Source organism: Xenopus tropicalis, chromosome 1 (assembly GCF_000004195.4).
Source record: "Xenopus tropicalis strain Nigerian chromosome 1, UCB_Xtro_10.0, whole genome shotgun sequence".
Classification (NCBI taxonomy): Eukaryota; Metazoa; Chordata; class Amphibia; order Anura; family Pipidae; genus Xenopus; species Xenopus tropicalis.
The window spans coordinates 78,137,589-78,152,663 of record NC_030677.2 but is presented as its reverse complement, the minus strand read 5'-3'; the positions used below and the strand labels follow the sequence as shown (position 1 = coordinate 78,152,663).

General features: G+C 36.3%; 1 protein-coding gene across 4 annotated transcripts in view; it reads left to right on the top strand.

Annotated features, from left to right (window-relative positions):
* The window catches only part of ccser1 (coiled-coil serine rich protein 1), a 425,689-nt gene that overhangs the window by 109,558 nt on the left and 301,056 nt on the right, over nt 1-15,075 (top strand). The gene's annotated exons all lie outside the window — the stretch shown is intronic.

The window sequence follows — 15,075 nt, the reverse complement described above, 5'->3', positions numbered from 1 at the left end:
ATTGAGATAGATAGATAGATAGACTCACACTCAGTTGAGGAAAAAAAAGCATTTTAATGAAATTTTGAATAAAAATCCAATGTTTCAATCACATAATTTCGATCTTTATCAAGGAAAACTTACGTGAGCCTGTTGAGTGCAGTACATAAATATATATATATATATATATAGTTGTAAATATATATATATATATTTATGTTCTTCTATATATGCTCTTAGATACCGTTGGGGTTGAATCACAATATACAGTATGTACAAAATACGATACAAATTCACATTACATGGCAGAATATAAAAAGTGCATTCTCAATGAGAATGAATTAATAATGAGCAATTTAGCACCAACTACTATGACAGATGCAACTTTAATTTCTAATATTAAGTTTTGACAACCCCTCAACATCAGCCAAAAGCTTGTGCAGTATCACTGGCACTTGAAAGAATGGCCCAACAAGGCATGAATTATTACTGTTATAGGGCTACTGAAACCCTTGGCTTGGTGCAGTAAATTCATGAAGCATTCTCAGCCATACCATTTATAAAAAAGTTATGGCAGAAATGCTTACTGATTGATCAGCTTTTGTATGATGAGGCTGGGTCATCTTTATAGTCAACACTACTTAATTTACCCAGAATTTATAGGCTAAAACTTCTTTTGGTAGTGTTTTCATCTTCTATCAGTTGCCTCCACTCTTCAGCAATCAACAATGTACATCGAAAAATTAGTGTAGGAAAGAGCACATATTCTCCAAGATCTTGCAGCATACTTCATTAGGGTTGAGACTTGTTTGGGCACAACCATCCTTTCTCAAGTAAGCAGCATGAATTGTATTGTAGAAGTAAATAATTCCTATAGTTTTGAAGAGTGCAAGTGCAGTGTTAAACTTACACGAGTTGCACCTAAAACCACTTTCATAAAAGGTACTTACATGCAAAGGCATTCTTCACACTTCCATATAGTTGTGCTCAGTCATTCCTGCTTGTTTGTTCTGACTTGGGTGCTGCTGCACCTATTAACGCAAGGGAACCGTGGGCTATTGCCACCTCCTGACCAGGTGGTAGTTTGATGCTTCTCTCAGTGTCCTGCAATAACATGAGCAGCACACTTGCACCTAAAGAATTGGGTGCATAATGAACACTAGAACTGACGTGGGCAGACACCAGAAACAGTGCCAAGCAGACTTAAGAAATATATGGCGCAACTGCAGCCGATTTGTAGCCAATTGTGCATGCAGTTAATTCCATTTTGACAAATCGTCAGCGCAAGTGTGCCAGATGTAGCACAGTTTGTCCAAAATGATGAATGCATTCTGGAAAAAAACACCACATTGTGGACAAAAACATGGCGATTGCAAAAAAAAAATGCACTTGCTCATTGATTCTGGGTAAGTAAAAGTGCCCAATAGTGGTGGTCACTAAACCATTCTGCTAGTTAACTGACTGGCTCCCTAACTACATATACATTAAATCTTATTTTTATTGATACTTACATATTATAATTTTTTCACTTTTTTGGGCAGAGGAGAATCTAACAGAGTAATGCAGAATATGGACTGTAACAGGACTAATAACCGCAAGTGAAAAATTTGCATACACACTATACAGGTTTTGTGTATTGCATGCATATGAATATAATAAGTGAAATTATTACATAGTAGTGCCTGCTGAAGCTCAGCTACTTTGTAGCAAACTGGATGGCAGGAATTGAGAACTCAAATTGTAATGATTTTATAAAGCTATATAAAACGCCATACCTTGTCTATTAAATAATAATTTAAATACTAATTAAATCCAGTAGGATTGTTTTGTCACATATAGGTATTCATTATGTGTAAGTTAAGGTCATTTACAAGGTACTGTTTCATTATTACAGGGAAAAAAAAAATCTGAATTATTGAATTAAAATGCAGTCTATGGGAGAAGGCCTTCCTGCAATTTGGAGCTTTCTGTATAACGGGTTTCTGTTATTTACAGCTTTTGGATTTGCAGGCTACTCAAAAATTCTTTCTGTATTTCAATCTCTATTGATGACCATCTCTGTAGATCATCTCTATTGATGGTCTTAGACTGTTTATTATCATTCATGGGGTGATGGGTCACAAAAGAATACAGTATTTTTTGGACATTCAATACAAGTAAGGGGTGCCCTTGTTAAAACAAAATCCCGTAATAGGTTTTGGGACAGGGTTGTGTGTACATTTTTATCTCCTCTATCCCAGCAACAATTAGTAGGGAATGCAGAAGTCTGGGTAATGACTCTTGCCAATTTTATTTAACACCTCCCTCTCTGGCATGTTGTATGCTGAAGAAATGGATGACCACTACCACTGGCACAGCCCAGCAAATATCGACAAGTAACCTAGAGTACCACTACAGTACACTCAAGCAATTGCAGGATAGGGATCAGAAGTGTTAACTCAAAGGTAATCTAGAAGGCCCAACTTTTTCCCTACTCCTGTTTTTCTTAGGATTTATAAGTTTATACCAGAAGAACTATTTTTTATCTATCTTTTTTCTATTCTGTATATAGGCAATCTATACATGTGCCCCCCAGCTGCCTCTTGTACATCTGTTTCTATGGTTACTCCAGTGTTTTCCGCACACACTCAATGTAATACAAAAGCAATCTTAAGAAATAGTTAGAGCATGAAAGTGCCTTTATTATGCTATCCGCTAAATTATTTAATGGTTTGCTTAGCAACCGATTAAACATACGTGTGTTAATTAGCTTACTTAATCTAAATCTAAATGGTAAGATAAATAAAACCAAAGCAGAAGTTGAAAGTGTTGAATCTAGGAAGAGCATGAAAAGGTTAGTTAAAGGTGAGCATGAGAGATTGTACCAATAAAGGAAAGCTCCCCTGTGTAAAATGAGTCAACCTCTGGGCTGACATTTATCAAGTGAAAAGAAAATTGGTCAGAGAGAAAATTCTCCTCTACATTTCCGCTGTTATTCCAAGACATCTAGTTAACAATAAGGCTTTTATCTTTGTTATCTTAGGCAGTAATACATATATATTTTCTGTAATGGTATATCATCAATTAGAATGTTGCTACCACATTAGACAGTTGAGTAGCAACCCATTCCAAATTACTCTTGTTTCAATGCGGAATTCCTATAGCAGATTCACATACATTCAAATGGGGAGCTATTATGATGTAGGGGGTGCTATTCTGAGACGATTTGCAATTGGTCTTCATTTTTTATTATTTGCGGTTTTTGAATTATTTAGGTTTTTGTTCAGCAGCTCTCCAGTTTGGAATTTCAGCAGCTATCTGGTTGCTAGGGATCAGTTTAACCTAGAAATCAGGCAGTGGCTTGAAAGAGAGACAGGTATATTAATAGAGGATGGCCAAGATAGAAGGATAAGTAATAAAAAGTAACAATAAAAATAAAACTTTAACTTCTTGAAAGAGAGACAGGTATATGAATAGAGGATGGCCAAGATAGAAGGATAAAATAATAAAAAGTAACAATAAAAATAAAACTTTAACTTCACAAAGGAACAGTTTTTTGACCCCCCATTTAAAAGTCAAAAGAAAGCAAATAATTAAAAAAAAAAAAACTATATAAAATAATAAATGAGGACCATTTGAAAAGTTGCTAAGAATAGGCCATTCTATAACAATACAAGTATAACCTTGGAGGCCCACCAGCCTCAGGAAACTAAATGCATTAATCACTCAATGATATCAACAAATATACTGTAAAATTTGCCCCTACCCCTTTGGTATCAGGAGTGTGAGATAGAGAAGCTGATAACTATATCAGAATCACTTTGGAGATGGGGCAAAGCCGGTGGGATGGCATACGCGGCGGCGCAATTTCAGTGAAATCGCGCTGCCGCGTATGCCATCCCACCGGCGATTTACATTTTCGCCGGTGGGATGGTATTTCTGGGAGATTAGTCGCCCGCGAACAGGGAGATTTGTTGCGGGCGACTAATCTCTCCGTGTGCCAGAGCCCTTAAACACATTTTTGCTACTTCCTTCCTCTTCTCAGTTTTATGGCTATTAATGCTAGGAAATAACCCAGAAAACTGGGCCATAAAGGGTCAAATCTTTCAATAGGTTAACTTGATTTTTGATAATTGCTCTAAATGCCTATTGAAATTAATTTTGCTCATTATAAAACAGACATGTTTGATCAGCAAACAATCAGCATCTGTAAGATCTGCTTTTCTAAATGTCTCTAGGGACAATATCACATTTACTTTTGTCTGGTATATTAAACAAGGCAAATGCCATTCTCTCTTACTAATAACATGGAATCTTTCTTTACATATTTATTTTTATTTTAGTACAATATTTTTTTTCCAGTAGTAGCGTCTATTATAATACAAAGTCTTATTCTTTCCACTAGTTCTACCCTACTAGTTATACTGGAAAGTCTCTCTCTGATGTCACAAATATAAGATTAGGAAATTATCTTTGACATCACTTATGATTAATTATATACCCCTAACCAAAATGTTAAGAAGTATGACAGGGCTGTCCATCTTGCAGGCTTTCAGCATCACACACAACAAATATATTGTGTTTTATTCTTTTTTTTTTGAAACCACAAATAAACTTTTCCACAAACATTCCACAGACATTTATCAAAAAAGTCAAAGTGAAAAAGCATGTGCGGGAAAAAGTTATGAAAAGCGCAACCTTTTCGACTTGTCACATGATAATCGCAACTTTTTTTAAATTTTGCACAAAAAACAGTGTCAAAAATCCAAAACACTCAAAAAGTTTGATGTAAAGAAAAATATTCCAGGGTAGTAAAGGGACATCTGCCATTGACTTCTACATGACAGGTTTTGGGTAGACAGTTTTCAGATTTAGAATTGCAGCAGAACAAATGCATAATAAATCTTGAAAAAACTTTTTTTTCCTGTGAATTTTTTAGGGTTTGCGACTTTTTCTTCATCAAAAATCCCAACCCGTAAAAGTTGCAGATTAGTAAATGCCCCTCAAGATCTGCAGATTCTTATAACCATAGCCTTGTAAATGGCAATCCTCTAAAATGGCAAACCTTGTGCTGTTCCCGACTGAAGACAAAATAACTTATTTACAGTCACAATGTGCTAAAGCTGCAAAAATTATCACAGAATGACACCATTGTAAATGCTATTCCATTGTGCTTAAATCTACTTGTGTTTAACTATTTATGTGTGATATGTATAATGTATAATCATTATCCTGTTTTGCAGAGTATGGCACAATGTGGTACAAAATCATTTAATGAGCACTTGCAGCAGAGAATTTGTGTGGTCTTCATCCTGATGAATTCACTGCATAATGTAGGGTATACCACTTTGGACACAACACAGCTCTGTACTTACCACCTGCCATAGGCATGTTTTAAGATTCCATTGCACCAAGTGCTTACCGCACAAAGAAAGCATTTAATGGAATGAGCCAGGGTTCACGTACGTGCCTCCCCCAGCCTGAAACTCATGAATACAGTGATTCCAAAAGCAAGCAGCCCTGTATTCATCAAGATGGCAAAGGTCCTTGTGCTCCAAAGACCTGCATCTGTGGGCACAGCATGTATGGCGACAAACTTTACACCGTGTGGTTTGTTCAGTAGTACAGGCAGTAATTCAGGGTTCCTTTACATGTTCCTGCTTTATGGCAGTTAAATTTCACAAATGTCTACATCACCAAAGCTACTACTTGTGCCAGTTTTGTGCTTGCTTCGGAAGTTGCAAGTACAAGTTACACTGTAACCAATATTTGATATGACCACAATTACACATATTCTTATACTTTTTACATGAGAATTTCTGAAATGTGCAATGGCGTGGGTGTGTTTGTGATCATCCCCCTTCTACTGCTGTGTTCATCTGCACAGACTTAAGAGACTTAAATGGCAGGTTAAAAGAAATGCTTCTAGATGGCAAAGCTATGTATAGAGGCGACATAAACTACATGTCACTCACCTAAAGGTCCAGTGCTACACCATACAATTTAGTTGGAATGGCAATTCCATCTCCTCTTTCATAGCTGCTTTGAGAATAATATTTCTACCTGACTTCTATAGAGGAGAATGCAAGCTCAGCGCAGTTCAGCATAGTTCAGGCATATGCATATGTTGTATTTCTATATATAAGACAATGTGGTTATAACTGTAGTCTGTGATTGCCTAGGTGTGATCAGCATCTTCTCCAATCACACATACACATGTACAATATTCATACCTCCAGTATGTAATATATGGATCTTTATGGCAGAAAAAGTTTTTCATCAAATGAACATAAGCAAAATAGTTAGCTTCTTTTTTCCTAAAGGCATACTGTCACAAAATACTGAATCTTCACCTGTTGTAGGAAACTGGTAAGAGAGAGCAGCTATTTTAGAACTATTTGCATGTGTTTACCAGAGTAGATCTGCTGTTGAGGAACTGAGATATGCAAGGCCTTGCTTCCAAAAGGGTGTATGCAACAATATGGCATGTCAAGTGTGGGCCCTCTACTTTGCCCTGCTGCACAGCGCTGCTCAACCAAACGTTACTCAGCTGTTGCTGGACAGACCATTGTTCATTATGTAATCTACCTCTGTAACTGCTTTGTCCTGCAGATTGCAGCTAGCTGATCTGAATATCCTCCCTACTTTACAGACAAATGTATGCCACTACTGCAGTGGCAGAAGTTTTATAATAGATTTAAAACACAATGCTCTCAATAGTAAATCTAGCAAAGGATGTCACTTTCACAGTACAGAGGCCAAAACAGCTGGCACACTCAATCAGGGGCTGGTGCTTTAAATTGAAATTTATGCCTGTCAGTCAGTGTCGGACTGGCCCACAGGGATACCAGGAAAACTCCCGGGGGCCAAGGTGTCAGTGGGCCCTACTGCTTCTAACCATTTGGCCTAATTTATGGTCATTCCCTATTTCTCTATGGGAATAAAGAGACTTAATATAAAGAAGAATAGATGATATTATGTAAATATAAAAAAATTAAGAAAATATAGAGGTTGAGTGAGAAGTGGATGACAAATAGTTTGGAGAGTGGGCAAACGGTCTAAGGTTTTCTGGTGGGCCCCTGGCCTCCCAGTCTGACACTGCTGTCAGTGACTCCAATTTACCAACAATGGGTACATTTTCCAAGTCATTGGCCCTTTCAACCAATGAGCAATTAGCTTTAAACATCTGCAGCAGAAAGAATACTGAAAGCAAATCTCTGATTGCTTGCTGTGGGTGACGGCACAGAGCCAGTGTTAAGCAATTAACCCCAACTTGTGTTGCAGTTCCCAGAAATGTTGACCCTTTATGAGCCTGCATTATAATTCTTTAGCCCTCATCTGAGTATAAAAAAACTTTGTTTACTAGTTGCATTTAAATGGCCTTTATTCTTCCACATGTTTTAAATGCATGGTCCAATACCTTTCTCCTTCCCTTTCATGAACAATATTTCTTGAAGACCTGCACTTCAAGTGTTGTCTGATCATTAGTTTATAACAGTGTACCTATCATCTTGTTTTGTTAATTCAATCAGTTCAGATGGATGCTGCATTCTGTGCACCATTCTGATAACCAGAGATTTCAGCACAGTCATCAGCACAGTGTGGAGAATGCAGGTACAAGATCTTAGAGCAGCAATGGACATTCAACAATAGAAGAAATAATGCATGAACTGTACATGTAACCATCCCTGATGGGAAAAAGCTTAATATTAAAATTATGCATTTTAAAGCCATGTAGTATAAATATATTTTTACTTTTAAAGTTGCCATACCAATCCAGCTATGCTGGTTACCGTCCCAATCAATATAAGGACTCATAGACTCATAGCTATCAATCGTGCTGGGCAATCTGGCAAAACAAGCTTTATGTTACCAGCTGGGTTATCTTTACTTTCATAATTGTAGCATTCCATTCTCCCTTTACAGCCAGTCAAGTTCTAAGCAATGAACTCAGTTGAGCATCATTGTTTGGATGTTATGTGCAATACTGTGTGCAAAGCAGCAATACTGACTGTTGATGCACAAACCACCACAAGGTGTCAGCAAACCCTAACAATCTCAGGTCTCATAAGTCAGTACATTTATTTAAATGTTAATATGCGCAGTGAATATGAGCAAATAAAATATCATATAATGCATTCTTGTTTTTAGGCAACTGTATCTTTGACCATAATATATCTTACCCCTGTAAATTCTATCTTGTGCAAAGGTACAATAAAAGTGAGTGCGTGGCAGCTTTTACATTATTTTACAAACTTCTATTTTTTTTGTCCTTTCCAGTTTCAATTAAAGGGAGAAAAAAATAATAATTTAAACCATGCAAAGAAACAGCTCTGCCATAATCGTTTGTGCATTAGTGCCAGTAAGTTGTTCTTGCTGTGCCCTTTTAGAGCGTATCCCATGGCACCAGCGCTTTAAAAGTCCAGTTTCACAGTTCGCTTTTCACATGAAATATATCTGACAGCATCCATTTCAAAGCAGCCTTTCCAGTGACCCAGTATAATTTCTCCATTTTCAGTTGACTTGCCGTCCTTCTGTGTGGGCACAGATTCGATGTTAAGCAGATCACATGAAATAAAACCAGAATCAGACTAAAATGAACAAGCCTATACTAAAACATGTTAGTGGATGTTGCATATAATCTCAACTCAGAGAATTATGACTGGTTCAGTAGCTCGCTGTGGAGCGTGTGTGGGAGAAGCCAAGCAGATGTTGATCAGGAAAGTGCATCGTAAACAGGCACAATAACAAGGAAACAATATCCAATATGCATGAACAGGTAGATTGCTGGGAATAGTTTACATTTTGTGCTTGAAGCAGAAGCAACAAACAGCCTGGTGTTTATTGTACTGCATGTGGTACCAAGAGCTTTATGCTAAAAAATGCTTTCAGTTATAATTAAAGCCCAGAGAGTCTAGTTCTAAGTTTGTTCATTATTCTGCATTAGTTGGCATTCTATGATTAATGAAGCAGCTTGTAGAAAAACTATGTTTAAAGTTCAGGCATTCTGGAAGTGCATGTAAAGGTGTCTCTGCAGAATTTGGGAAGAAGTTCTGTGACTGTGTTGAGAATTATATATTCCCATTCTGTACATTAAAATGGCCAGTATGCTGCAATCACAATAGTTTCTTTGCTGCTTTTTTCATTGAGGTTTCAAAGAAAGGCAAACATCTATATTAATTTCACATTATAAAATTAACATTATTCCTGGCGGATTTATTATGTTTTCTTTTCTTTCTACTACATAAAGAAACAAAGTAGCCACAGGTTAAGGATCGATTATCCATAACTTATTTTGAAATACTGAACTGCAAATTTCCACAGAATCCTTTTCAAGAAAAAAAAAATCTAGTTTTATAAATAAGCTGCATAAATCAATGCTTTTTATTTATTTTTATTTTCATGTTAAATTTTATTTTTTGTAATAGTTCTCATTAAAGTTTCCATAGCTTGTATGAAATTCCAGTCATTGTGAGGAAACCACTTGAATAGAAGACCCTGTTGTAACAACACAGTACAACACCCAGAGTTTCAAGGACAAAATGACCTACCAGAGTCCCTTGGTATTAGGCACACGGAGGTGCCACACTTTCCTTTAATGCTAAAAACTTTTATTTAGAAGAATGCAATCACTTACATCAAACTCAGGATTGCTACAAGTAGCAGAGGAATTCTGGGAATTTGTTGGGAATTTATAAATAACATATGATAAAAATTAAAAAAAAAAAAAAAAAATGTTCAACAAACTCAAAGGAGTGGGCCATTTCCCTACTGTCAACTTTTTACGAGCACTACAATTTGAAACAGGGTATGTTGGCTAAGATTGGGATAGAATTTCGGAAATGTATTTGCCCAAACCAATGATAATAATAAAAAAAGGAATATAAGGAACTTTATTGATTATTAATTTGTTAACATTAATTACTTAAGGCCAGATTTATAATTTTAAAGGGCCCAATTAAAGAGCTGCATAATACATCCTGCATCAATTTACTGGTTGTGCCAGATTTGATGTACTGTATATGGCTCCTAAAGCAAGCTATGGCCTGCACAGGCACAAGTGAACCCCGAAAAATCCTAGAGGTACTGTGTGCCCTGAGCCCATATTGAGTAATCAGTTTCCAGAAGTGGTGATCGTGATTCTGGAATTCTGCATAAAATGTTACATTTTAAGTTATATGAGCCCCATACACTGGAATAAACCTATTCAGAATGTCAAGATCAGATTGTAGTATTGACTGGATGAAGTCATATGACTGCCAGGAAAGAAGAAAAAGGAGAAATTTTGCAGCTCTTAAAATCACAAAGCTTTTAGGATCTCTTAAACCTTTCGTTTAATGTATGTATTTAGTTTACACAAGAATCACTTAAACTGAATTATTAGCAAATTGGTTAGGTTGATGAGCCAAGGACATGCTGTAACTAGGGAAATAGAAAATGAGAAAGGGCTAGGAATAAACCAGTCCTTAAAATGCAAGCCATGACAAACTGTCATGTCATGTCAAACTTCTATTTGCTCTCCTAAACATAAGTGGCAGCCCATCTTTCAGATCTATTAGAGCAAGAGCTGGGTGCATTTTGGATGTTATGGATATTTTTGATTAGTCTTGTTATGGTCTAAGGGGGACACTGGCCAAATGGTGAGCCTCATCGGAGGGCTTGAGTTAAATAAATCCAACTACCACTGTTATGCATGAAACCTTTTTCAGAATGCTGATTGTCCAGCAGCTTCTCATTTTCTCTTACTGTGTTATCAACAGATTACCAGTGATTAAATGAATGTTCGAATTAGTGGAAAGCACAAATTAATTTCATAATAGCAGATTTACTGTAAATCATCCAGACTGGCTCCACACGACAGAGACCAAGATAGAAAAGGTATACTTTGATAAAGAATTTGTTTCTAGTACCAGTAAAGCAATAGATATGTAACAGAGACTGTAGCAGTTTCAAGTACTATCTTCTTATTATGACACATTATAAATTATGTATTTCTTAACGTAAAAAAAAATAGAGAAAGGACCATTTCATCAATATGAGAACAGACTGTGATGTTCAGATAACCCAAGTGACTCCATTGTGAGTGCAAATGGAACCTTTCCAGGCTTTGACATTTTATCATATGGAATAACCCGATGACATTTCATACACTGTGTTATCAGATTATACGTGAAGGAAAACTATTTTCCAGTGGGTATCAGAGGAATGAGATATTTATACTATTGATGTAATAGATAAATGCGCCACCCCTTGGAATGGCCTGCATTGTAATATCAAGTCTTGGATTACTGTCCTGGTGCCGTTAGCCACACAAATAACATTTATAAATAAGCGCAGCAATGTATGTCTATGCTAAGAGAATGTAGTGTACAGAATGCAATATTCAGAGAATGGCATGAATCTATTACATGACAGCAATAGGCAATTTTCTAAGAAGGGAAAATAAACCCTTGTGAAACCAAGGTACAGATTTATTATCCATCAATCATCAGGTTTGTAGTATTTGTTGTAATTAAAAAGTGAGAGAGAACTTCTCTTGTGTATTCCTGCATCAATTGCTTTTTTCCTTTTGCCGGATATTTTTTGACCACGATGTTTTAAAAACAAAATTACAATTTCCCTATATAACTGCTGAATAACTAAATGGTATAGGCTATTGTTAATAAGAACCTTTGTGTATCTTCATGTGTTTATGGGAAAGCTCAGCAAGGAGTGAAAGGACCTGAGCCCATAGGCATTGACCGTGTGGCCAGGTGCAAAATTTGAAAAAGCATGGTGGCTTTTGTCCAGCCCTGCTGTTGGCAATTGATGCACCTGTTGTTTTGATGAGCATATTTAAAAATGTCCTCATAGGCTTATTACACAGTGCCCTCCAAGGGTTTGTAAACTGCTTGTAAATAAAAAGAAATTCAGTATAATGAAGATGTGGAACCTGAATTTACATTCTTGACATGATGGACCCATTTTGATTTGTCAGAGGCTGCCTCAAGTGTTAGTTTCATTTAGTTACTATATTCTTAATATTTGAGACAACTCAGCTCATCATTAATAGCAGTACTGCCTGACTACCCAACAATGCCCTGCATCGAAGCAAACACTAAGGGGCACATTTAGCATAGGATGATTTATCCACAAGTAAATTTCAGTAAAGATAGCATCTTTTTCATAATTTTCTATTGAGGATAGATGCGTGTTTTGTAGATATTTACTTTTCCTCTAAAAGCAGTGATGTGGTAAAAACAATTATAACTTGGCATATGACTAAAACTAGTATAGGTGCATGTTTGTTGAAAAGTATTCAATTTACAGGAGTTAAGAATGCTGCCAATAATAGTAAAGACCCTGAATAAATCTAATTTTTTTATTTAAAATGTAGAATTTATGGCAACAGATGCAAGTGGAAATGCACTAAGTGGTGCAAAATACTTAGTTTTACAGAGCACTTGCATTCAGAGCATTGCTGCACCATGCACTTTATGACAAATCTTTAATCTGGTGAAAGATGCATAATGCAGTTCTGTCAGGTTTAAGGCAGCCATGTATATAATACAAGTAAAGTACCAAAAGTTCATACTCACAGTTTCCTTTTGTGTAGTTTTAAAATAAGTTGTGAAGATATCCCCAAGATATCTCCAAAAATGTTTGTTGCGGCGTGCACAAAAAGCCAAACATTTCAAGGGCCTTCCTCCCCCTTCGTCAGTGGAAAGAGCGACACTGACGCGTGTGTTTTTTTTTTCTTCCTGTATAATATGGGCAAGAGGTACGTACAGGTATGGGATCCCTTATCCAGCAACCTGTTATCCAGAAAGTTCTGAATTATGAAAAGGCCATCTCCCATAGACTCCATTATAAGCAAATAAATCTAATTTTTAAAAATTATTTCCTTTTTCTCTGTAATAATAAAACAGTACCTTGTACTTGATCCCAACTAATATAATTAATCCTTATTGGAGGCAAAACAAGCCTGTTGGGTTTATTCAATATTTGAATTATTTTTAGCAGACTCAAGTTATGGAGATCCAAATTACAGAAAGATCCCTTATCCGGATAACACCAGGTCTCAAACATTCTGGATAACGGGCCCCATACCTGTATAGGCAATTACAGTATATGATAAATAATCGCAATAACAAAGAAGCATCATTCTTTAAAAAAAATGGCCTGGCATTGTGGAGTTATGTGCCTCGCTTACATTACTAGGTTTTTAGTGTCACATTTGCTCCCACAAATTATTCAAATACAAAACGTGGGACTTGTTTTTGTTTTCTTGTATTGTTTCCCACTCTCTTATTTTTCTGGCAGCAGAAATCAGAGAATGTCCTCATTTGTTCATGAGCAACTTGAATTTTTTGTATAAGCATTCTATTAACTAGAAATCAAAGATTCTAATTGTTAAAGAGGTTTTTTTATAGACCAAAAACAGAACAAAAAGCCTAAGCTACAAAGCTGTGCATTCTTAAGCAAGACCAAACTAAAGCAATAAGATCTGATTCACGCCTCAGGTGGCATTGATCCATACAGGAAGAAAGTCCTGCATGACAAAAAAGCATCACATTTATTACATTTCTCAAAAGATGAGACGAGTTCCTGAAACATGCTTATTGCAGTTCAGCGGGCGGTTAAGCTGCTTTGTTGAATTCTTGAAGTTCAAAGATGCTCATAGTTTTTTTCCACTTTAAATCTACTCACTTCACTGGGATGTTATACAGAAGGCAATAAGATCTCTTTTTCTTTCTCTCTGTGTATTTTTACCTTACCACTATCCCACATGCAATACCTTAATAGTCACTGTCATGCACACATCTCTATGCATCCTCAGGTGTGTGTAATGATAAGCTTGGGCAAAATACTTAGCTTCATTGTACCACATAAGTATGCAACATGGTGCCTTTATTTCTGATACGATTGGTCATGTTGGTAGATTATGGGATTCATGAGGATAATAACAGATAAGAACAGGGGGAAGAAAAAGCAAGCTCGCAGTAAAAGCAGTAAATCCTAGGAAGGAGATCCTCTTGATGGTAATTTATAAAGTGCCAATGCATGCTACAGTTCATTAGAGAACAGTTTTACAGTGGCAGAACAGCTGCATAAATTCGACATGTATAACAAAAATGACCTGGAGATCTCACGGAAGATAAAAGTAAAGGTTCATCTTAAAATGAATATTCTGTATGACAACGGCCTTTATTTTTTTCCTGAATTGTTGTGGTTTTATAGCTCTTTAGTTTGGAAGTGAATCTGCTATTTTGTGACTTGGGTCCACTTCCCTACCAACCAGGAAGTGGCATAGATTAAAGGTTAGAAGGTTAACAAATGAGCCTGAAATCAAATTGATTTAATAAATGTATAATTATATTAAATTATTTATAAATATGTAATTCCAAAAAACAAAGACATTAGGAAAGATCTCTAAGAACAAACCTGCTGAACTGTTACCATAAAGTGTGTCAGTTATTTTCTATATATGTTTAGGAATCAGATATAATAATTATGTTATCCAAAGAGGAAAGTGGAGCCCATGAGCAGTCTGGGCGATATAAATCTCCCAGAGGGCCTTATTCTGCCCACAGACTGCCAGTTGGACAGCCCTTCCTTAGAATATTAGTGTCTATGATGTAATTTTGAACACCCTGTATAATTCTTGTAAGATAAGACATTCCACTAACATTTTTCCATTATACATTTGGTCTTTACACTTATGGTGACATTTCCCTAAGCTTTACTCATGTGAACAGTATCCAATACCATTCCCTTATCCGCTTGAATGTTCATGATTCACTCGGAGCAAAATAATGCTTTTGATTTTTGCCAAAAGAGAATTATCAATAGAAATCAGCAGTGATGTCTTAAGTAAACCTCTCTACCTGTCTTGTAACCACTGTTAGATTACTAGCAGGGGAAGGCCAGTTCTCCACTAGAGCGGTAATTGTTGAAGCCGATCACATTGAGCGACAGTGTCTTTGATCACACAATAATGTTAGTTATCAGTGGAGCTGTGTTCCTGACAGCTGATGTGACACAAGAGAATTTTCTTGTATAGGTGTATACAATTCTATGGCATGTCTTTTACCCATACATGTTATTTTCTATCAGTTATTCATGTAGCTTTCTTGG